Genomic DNA, 8990 nt, shown 5'->3' on the forward strand with positions numbered 1-8990 from the left:
AAAATGTCATTCCAATCCTGTTAGACTTTTGTTTATTTTTAGAACACTAATGAAGATCCATTTTAATGAAATCTGACAGCTGTACTGTATTAGACGTTGAAATGGTAGTTGCATAGGCTGTCAATGGAGGGACAGAAAGCAGAGATTTCATTAAAAAATACTCTTCATTTGTGTTTCAAAGATGAATGGAAATCGTATGGATTTGAAACAGTATGAGGGAGAGTAACTGATGTCACATTTTGTGCTTTTAAATAATGTTGTGTTCTATAGGAATGGTTGTCATTTCACTTGACTATTGAATATAAGTCTGTAGCATTTGTTAATAATGACAGCCCTGTATTTTTACTCCATGTATTTGAAAATGTTTATCTTCGTGACCACTATTTGGTGCAACACCAATATTGTACAAGTACCTGTTCATATTTTCTTTTTTCTGCATGTTGCTGTTTAAAATGTAAAAGTGTTCTATAATACAAACATTTTCAATGGTGCTTTTCACATTGTTAAATTAATTGATGTCATGATATTTTTGTCTTCACCTTTTTAAGGTAAATAAAAGCTACTAAACACATTTTTAAGAATGTTCACATGAGGTAAAAATAAACCATGTTCAATTTTTACATATTGTGCTGGATTTATTTGCTACAAAATATAGGCCTATGCTATAAATTTTTTTAAATCTCGGCATAACAGATTTTCTGTTTATGGTACGGTAGAAAATGTTAATCTACAGAATGTTCCATTTTAATGTTGAAGGAAGTGTCCATAAATATAACTGAAAATGTTCTGGTAATTTTCTGCCAGTACATTATCTGTTTTTTTACGGAATTTTTTTTTTACAGTGTGGGCTGTGAGATGAGAACAGAGACACACTGAGCTTTAACCACTAACCATCGACCAACTGCTGAGTGACGAGAAAATATCATTAGCTTCTGAGAGACGAAGACAAACTGAACCACAGTGAACTGAACTGAAGACAGCGACTGTAACACATTTCAGTTTCATTCAGGTAAACTCTCATCAGTCTGTGTCAAAAGTATTGTGATTGTAAAAAGATTGTGAAAGTAATATTAGAAGAACGTGTTTTAATCCAGTTTTATGAGTGCTGTGTTGAAGGTTCTTGACTCCTGAATTTTCTTTTTTTTTTTTTTTTTTTTTTTGCACTCATGATGTAAAAATTTAAATAGAAACTGGTTAAATGAAACATATCTCATGAACTATTCCACTGGAATTACATTCTTTATTTTCTTAAATTTTTCTTTTATTTTCTATTCTTTAATTCAAAGCAGTGAAACACAACATGACTTATTATCTTAGAATGATGGAAAACACTTAAAATTGTTGGTTAACTCAACATAGATTTATGTTACAAATAACTGTTTTATTAGAGTATTACTGAACATGACTAGCTGACTAGCATTAGTCTGAGCACACCAAGTACGCTGCATTCACAGACTCAACCTGACTCGAAAAACACAGAGAAACAGATGACCACTGATTTTAAGTATTTTTTTGTTTATTTTTTTATTTGTATTTTTTTTATTATTTATGTATTTCCAAGATACCATCCAGTTTTAACATTTATTTAAAAGATTTAATCTGCTACTCATCTGAGCTTTATGATATATTTTTATACTTTATATATATATATATAAAGTGAAGGATGATAAGTGATAGTATATGATTACATAGGCAAAGATGCTTGTATGTAATCTTAGTTTATCATTTACATTTACATTTATTCATTAAGCAGATGCTTTTATCCAAAGCGACTTACAAATGAGGACAGTGGAAGCAATCAAAAACAACAAAAGAGCAATGATATATAAGTGCTATAAAAAGTCTCAGTTAGCTTAAACGCAGTATACATAGCAAGGGCTTTTAAATGACTAGTGGTAGAGGTCTTTTTTATTGTATAAAAAGTGAAAAGAAAACAGATAGAATACAAAAAGATTAGAAAGCTAGTTAGAATTTTTAAAGAATAGAATTAGAATAGTTTATTTTAATTGTATTTTTTCATATACAGTAATGCTTGTCAGTTTATTCAGCAGTACTTAAACCATATTTCAAAAACGTTATGTCCGAAAGAGACTGACGAATGGGATCTCGCCCGGGAGCCCAATCACCTTCAAGTGGTTACAAAACGAGCCAATGGTACGCCGAGTACCTTGATCTGTGGAATTTGCATCCCGAGCTCTGCCCCGCAGAGTGGGTATATAAGGAGCAGTGCGAGCAACTCGCATTAAAGTCTTCACTGAGAACCAATGAGAATCTAGTGCCGACAGAACCACTGCGAGGTCCCAAGAGGGGACTTGCTGAGGGCGAGGCGGAATGAGCCTCCTTGCTCCTCTCAGGAACCTGATGATCAGATGGTGCCTCCCAAGAGACTTACCTTCAACAGGGTCATGGTGAGCCGAAATGGCGGCCACATAGACCTTGAGGGTGAGAGGAGACAGCCTTCGTTCCAACCCCTCCTGAAGAAGGGAAAGCACTGACCCGATCGGGCATTTCTAGGGGTCCTCACGCCGCGAAGAACACCAAGTGACGAAGAGGTTCTACTTCAAAGCATAGGCGTGTCTGGTTGACACAGCTCTAGCTGAAGTGATGGTACAGTAGCTAGGCAAGGTACCTAAACCTTCCGTGACCCATCCAGAACCCACACATGTAGGTTCCACAGATCGGGACGTGGGTGCCAGAGGGTGCCCCGTCTCTGAGAAAGAAGGTCCTTCCTCAGAGGAATTGGCCAGGGAGGGGCTGTCGCGAGGAGTACAAGTTCAGGGAACCAGGTCCGACTGGGCCAAAAAGGCGCAACCATGAGGACCTGCTCCTCGTCCTCCCTAATCTTGCACAACATCTCCATTCCCCGGGGCATGACTGCTGCCTTGAGAGCTTGTCGGCTGCATGATTGAGCCTGCCTGGAATGTGAATGGCACGAAGCGACCTCAGATGCTTCTGACTCCACAAGAGGAGATGGCGAGCGAGTTGCGACCAGTGTTAATTTTGGCAGGCATTTTTGATTTTGTCTTAGTCTTGAGACAAAAATGCTTAATAGTCTTAGTCACATTTGAGTCATTTGAGTCTTTCATAGTTTTAGTCTAGTTTTAGTCGACGAAAAGTCGTTGCATTTTTGTCAACTTTTAGTCACTTTTAGTCAGCCAAACTGTAGTTACCAAAATTTATTTTGGAAGCTATTTTACATGTAGTTTTCAAATTTTAATGAGTTTAATTTGTATCTCTATTGTATTTGTCTTATTGTGCTTCCTATATATATATATATATATATATATATACAGTACAGACCAAAAGTTTGGACACACCTTCTCATTCAAAGAGTTTTCTTTATTTTCATGACTATGAAAATTGTAGAGTCACACTGAAGGCATCAAGGGCTATTTGAGCAAGAAGGAGAGTGATGGGGTGCTGGGCCAGATGACCTGGCCTCCACAGTCACCGGACCTGAACCCAATCGAGATGGTTTAGGGGTGAGCTGGACCGCAGACAGAAGGCAAAAGGGCCAACAAGTGCTAAGCATCTCTCGGGGAACTCCTTCAAGACTGTTGAAAGACCATTTTAGGTGACTACCTCTTGAAGCTCATCAAGAGAATGCCAAGAGTCTGCAAAGCATTAATCAAAGCAAAATGTGGCTACTTTGAAGAACCTAAAATATGACATATTTTCAGTTGTTTCACAATTTTTTGTTATGTATATAATTCCTTATATAATTCCACATGTGTTAATTCATAGTTTTGATGGCTTCAGTGTAAATCTACAATTTTCGTAGTCATGAAAATAAAGAAAGTCCAAAGTGACGTGACATTCAGCCAAGTATGGTGACCCATATTCAGAATTCATACTCTGCATTTAACCCATCCAAAGTGCACACACACAGAGCAGTGAACACACACACACACACTGTGAACACACACTTGGAGCAGTGCGCAGCCATTTATGCTGCGGCGCCCAGGGAGCAGTTGGGGGTTCAGTGCCTTGCTCAAGGGCACCTCAGACATGGTATTGAAGGTAAAGAGAGCACTGTACATGCGCTCCCCCCATCCACAATTTCTGCCGGCCCATTCCATCAAAATCAGTTTTACTTAACATGTATAAATTTATTTAACATCTTTTGTTGGTTAATATTAATGACAGATAGGTATTTAATTTGGAATGCAGTCCCTTTAAGACGGAAAGCATGCATGAAATACTGACATACGTTCAGTTTTCACACACCTGTTCACGTTCACTTAATCCATAACTTACTGTATTTACGTGAGATACTCTACACAATAAACATTTGGACTGCTGTGTGTGTATTTGAGCGCTGAGAACTGATTGTGCGCTGTAGATGAGAACTGAGGAAGTGGAGCGTGCGGGCGCGCGCAAGAAAGAACACTTCGATCAGTGTGATTTCGCCTATGCCGTCTTCAATAACTTTTAAGTTAATCGTACTGCTAGCAACTTGAGGCAATTGACATGCCACTGAAGTCGGGGTCCCGTCCAGGAGCCTGACACAGCATGCCCATTGCACATGGCACCCCAGCCCATGGCAGAGGCATCTGTTGACACAACAACATGTCTGGACACCAGTTCTAGGGGCACGCCAGCCCGTAGAAATGAGGGGTCCAACAACAGGGTGAAGTTTCAGCAGGAGACTGGAGTGATGGTCACTTGGAGTGTGCCCTGTTGCCATGCCCATCTCGGGACACGTCGTGAAGCCAGTGCTGAAGCCGTCTCATATGGAGTAACCCGAGCGGTATGACTGCTGCCGCAGATGCCATATGCCCCATGAGCCTCTGAAACCGTTTCAGTGGAACCGCTCTCTTGCCCTTGAATTGGCAATTCAGCAGTGACTGTGCGCGCTTAGCGGGGGGGGGGGGGGGGGTGGAGTGCGGGCACTCATCTGACTCCAAGTGGCAAAGAGGGCATAAGAAGGTAATGCGTTCTCGAGCCGGCTTTGCATGGAAACTGGCAACGGGAGAGGAGAACGAGAGCAGAGAGGAAACACGTCGCCAACTATCGTTCGTGGCCTCTTGGGACCTGGAGGTAGAGGAAACAGCTCTTTTAGTGAAGGAGAACAAAGGATTCTCTCCCGGCCCTCCTCCGGGGGAAGGAGTGGACCTGCCGACTCCAGGTCGCCCGTCTCAGGAATGCCGCTTGGCCTGATGTTTGGCAGGTTTAGGGTCAGAGACGGGATGCGCCACCCTTCTGCAGCAGTCTCCTCACTGCAGCCGGGGTGATGGCTGCTGCTGTGACCGAGCGAAAGTGGAGAAGACGAGCAGGCTGAGGTGGCTGTGGCGGCGGCAGTGGAGGCAGCAGCAGGCTGCCGGGGCAGGATGCTGATGGCCTCAGACTGCTTCTGGGCAGCAGAGAACTGCTGGGCAAACTCTCTACCGCGTCGCCGAGGAGGCTACCCTGGGAGATCGGGGAGTTGAGGAGCTGAGTCCGATCAGATTCCTTCATGTCTGCCAGGTTCAGGCATAGGTGGCGTATCCTGGACCACCACAGTGGACATCACCTGACCCAAGGAGCATGCAGTAACCTTTGCCGCCCAGAGAGCGAGGTCAGTAGCAGTGCGCGCCTCTTGAAAAAAACCTGGTTCAGCACTACCCCTGTGCAACTGCTTGAGCAGCTTGGCCTGGTAGACTTGAGTGGAGTCCATGCCGTGCAGGGCAGAAGTGGCCTGGCCCGCAGCTCTGTAAGCCTTGGCGATCTGCGGACACAGTTGCATCACAACAGAACGGGATCGGATTCGGGCAATGCTGGCACTTCCGAGGAAAGCAACACAGCCGAATCCTCATCTTCCGAGGACTCAAGCCTGCCTTGTGATGCGGCGATCGATATAAGGTCTTCCTCCTGAGCACCGAATGAGATGTCAGGAGCCTGAGAGGGTCTGCACCCAGAAAGACACGGGTGAAATGACGTCTTTAAAAAGACGCAAAATCAACCTCAGGGGAATGCGGGAGCTGACTGCAGGAAACCCAGAAGAACTGCTGAATCACGCCGTCACACCAACACCAGCTGACTCGGTTGTAAACACTCCGGTGAAAGCAGCAAGCGATGTGCTCGGCTCCGAAAGGAAAGCTTGAATGCGAGTTGCTGCTCCTTATATACCCGCTCTGCGGGGCGGAGCTTGCGATGCAAATTCCCCAGACCAAGGTACTCGGTGTACCATTGGCTCATTTTCCAACCACTAGAAGGTGATTGGGCTCTCAGGCGAGATCCCATTCATCAGTCTCTTTCTGACGTAACATAGAACGTGACCGACTGAAAGGGAACAAGAGAATCATTTGCAATTACATTTAACAATGTGCTTTAAACTCACACTAAACTTCAGTTAATAACATGCAATTAAGTGTCTTAAAACATAACTTTTAGTTCAGACTTTTCAACAAGCACATTGGTAACTGCTGATAATAAACAGTTTCTCTAGTACAGAAGTTACTTGCATAATCTGCACAATTAATTATGGGATGCAGGAAAAATGTGGACAGTTTGCTGTTTTTAAGAGAGAATTTTCCCAGGACTGTAATTAATCTAATGAACGCTCTAAATCTGTGTGTATGTACAGAGTTTAATCATGGGTATATAGAGGTCAATGGAATTGTTAAATCCAGATCAGCCACACAAATCTCTGAATTCAAATGTGTTAATTTCTTAGGTTAAAGCAGGGGAAACATGATAAAAAATAATTATTAAAAACTTAAATGTTTAGTTTTTGTATGTGAAGTTATTTGCAGATGCACTTAGTGTTTTTATGGATTCACTGTGCTCTGATTTAACTATGACAGTTTAACCATCATTAATTAGAGCAAGTAATGAAACAGCTATGTTTTGAATAATTCACACCATTACTCAATATCTGACTTATTCACCCAATATAAAACTTTTTTTTCTTTCAGCAACATGAACAGTGAAAATCAGACCTTGATGGATGAACACAGTGATAATTCTACTGATTATTATGGCAACAGTGTCCCTAATAACACTCTATATAGTTCTTCAGAAATCATAATGTTTATCTTCCTCATCGCTAGTGTTTGTGTGGGTCTTCCAGCTCTGGTTTGGGCTTTTCGTCTTCTGCACCTTCACAGAAAGATCAGAGGCCGAATCTCAGTCTTCATCCTCCTCCTCCTCCTCAATGACCTGATACAATTACCCCTTCATCTATATATAGTGACGGGGATTCTGACAAAATTCAGATCCTTTATTCTTGAGCTTGGACAGTTTTGGTTTGGATTACATTGGTGTGGTTTTCATCTGCATCAGCTGGTGGCTCTGGAGGGGATTTTGACTCTGAAATATCCGCTTTGTTCTGCTCGTATTTTCTCACTGCCCTCTTACATCATAATCTCCATCCTTGTGCTTTTTTTTTCTATAGTGAGTGCATTATTTCTTTTCAAGCATTCACAAAATACAAACATGTCATTATTCAGTCTCAGCACAAGTGTTGTTCCTCTGATCTTATTGGCTGTATCATCTACAATCAGCTGTAAAGCCTCTTCCACTCCTGTCAGAAAAAACAGTTCAGTGCTCACTGTTGCTATTCTTACATTTGTTATGATGTACTTACCTTTCATGTTCCTCATCTGGGTGGATTTCTTTCATTTATATCCATATGTCAACCTGTCTTGGTTCATAATGTCTTACTGTTTGAGGAATTTGAGAGTGATTTCAGATCCTATTCTGTGTGTTTTGGTCTGCAGAGAAAATCTCAGAGATGTTCAGACGCCACAAACACACACAGAACCCAACGCTGATGAGACGTCAATCTGAACTTGAGATTCATTAGTCTGCTCTGAATTTGGCTTCAAAACAAAACATAAAATGACCTGTAAAATGAAAAGGAATTAACAAAATAAATATTATATGACTTAAAGATTGATTAATTTGAAAAGTCTGTGATTGCTAAAAGTGAAAGTGTGCTCTCTATGCCACAAACAGCACAAGCTGAGTTTCCATCTCTTTACTGATCATTTTGACAGTTTGTTTAATATTGTAATATATGAATAATATGTAAAAAAGTAAAATCGAAATGGTCATGTTTGTTGTTAATGATTGATTTCAATATTCAGCAATTGAAAGAATTGTACAGGGCTTCCCCTATAAAAAAGTGTAACATTCAATGTGATTTCAGCAGTTAATCATCCATATATTAGAATAAAACATCTAACACAATGCAGTTCTGCCCAGCAAATGATGAGCACAGAGATCATTAACAATTGGACCTGAAATGGTATCAGAACTACAAATATATGAACATCTTCCTCAAATGAACACATTACAGTCCATAGACATTGTTTTTAAAGAACACAATAAAAATCCCCCAAAATACAAAGACCTCATGTTGTGCATGTACATCACCCTCCCTCTCTCTATAGAGTATATATAGATATAGATGCATAGTTCAGTCATGAAACAGATGGAGCAGGGTGACGGGTTATTAATGTAACTGATGATATTCAGAGAGTTAAATGACTCGGCAGAAGCTGATTGGTTCATGTTTCATACGCAGCCAATGAGTTACTGTCTTGCATTTGCACTGTATTTACTCCATACTATGGACGTCAATGGCTGCTGTCAACTGTCTGCTTGCCAATCTTCTTCAGAATATATATATATATATATATATATATATATATATATATATATATTGTGCTCAACAGAAAGAAAAAGAAAAAAAACATTCATACAGGTTTGGACAAATTGAGAGTGATTATATGATGACAGGATTAACATTTTTGGGTGAACTATCTCTTTAGGTAAAGGTTATGTTATGTTATGTTTATAAATCAGTATGATTCTGTTTGACGTCTGTTAATTGATGATTGCTGTTAGCATCACATTTTGATTCAAGACTGATCACACATCGTCACAAACTTAGCTCTACGTCAACCTTTTTGTGACCTGTGTCCAGCAAAGAATAATTTAAATAAATTTGGTATAAAAAACCTGTAAATAAAAATAAAATCTGGTCCCTTGGGGCAAACTGGGCC

At 40.7% G+C, this 8990-nt stretch overlaps 1 long non-coding RNA gene across 1 annotated transcript; it reads left to right on the forward strand.

Annotated features, from left to right (window-relative positions):
• The first annotated feature begins 844 nt into the window (after window positions 1–844).
• Window positions 845–8316, forward strand: LOC132116601 (uncharacterized). The gene is made up of 2 exons (XR_009425646.1): window positions 845–1009; window positions 6897–8316. It is a non-coding gene; the product is annotated as an uncharacterized LOC132116601 (long non-coding RNA).
• The last annotated feature ends 674 nt before the right edge of the window (window positions 8317–8990 follow it).

The sequence above is a fragment of the Carassius carassius genome, chromosome 36 (assembly GCF_963082965.1).
Source record: "Carassius carassius chromosome 36, fCarCar2.1, whole genome shotgun sequence".
Classification (NCBI taxonomy): Eukaryota; Metazoa; Chordata; class Actinopteri; order Cypriniformes; family Cyprinidae; genus Carassius; species Carassius carassius.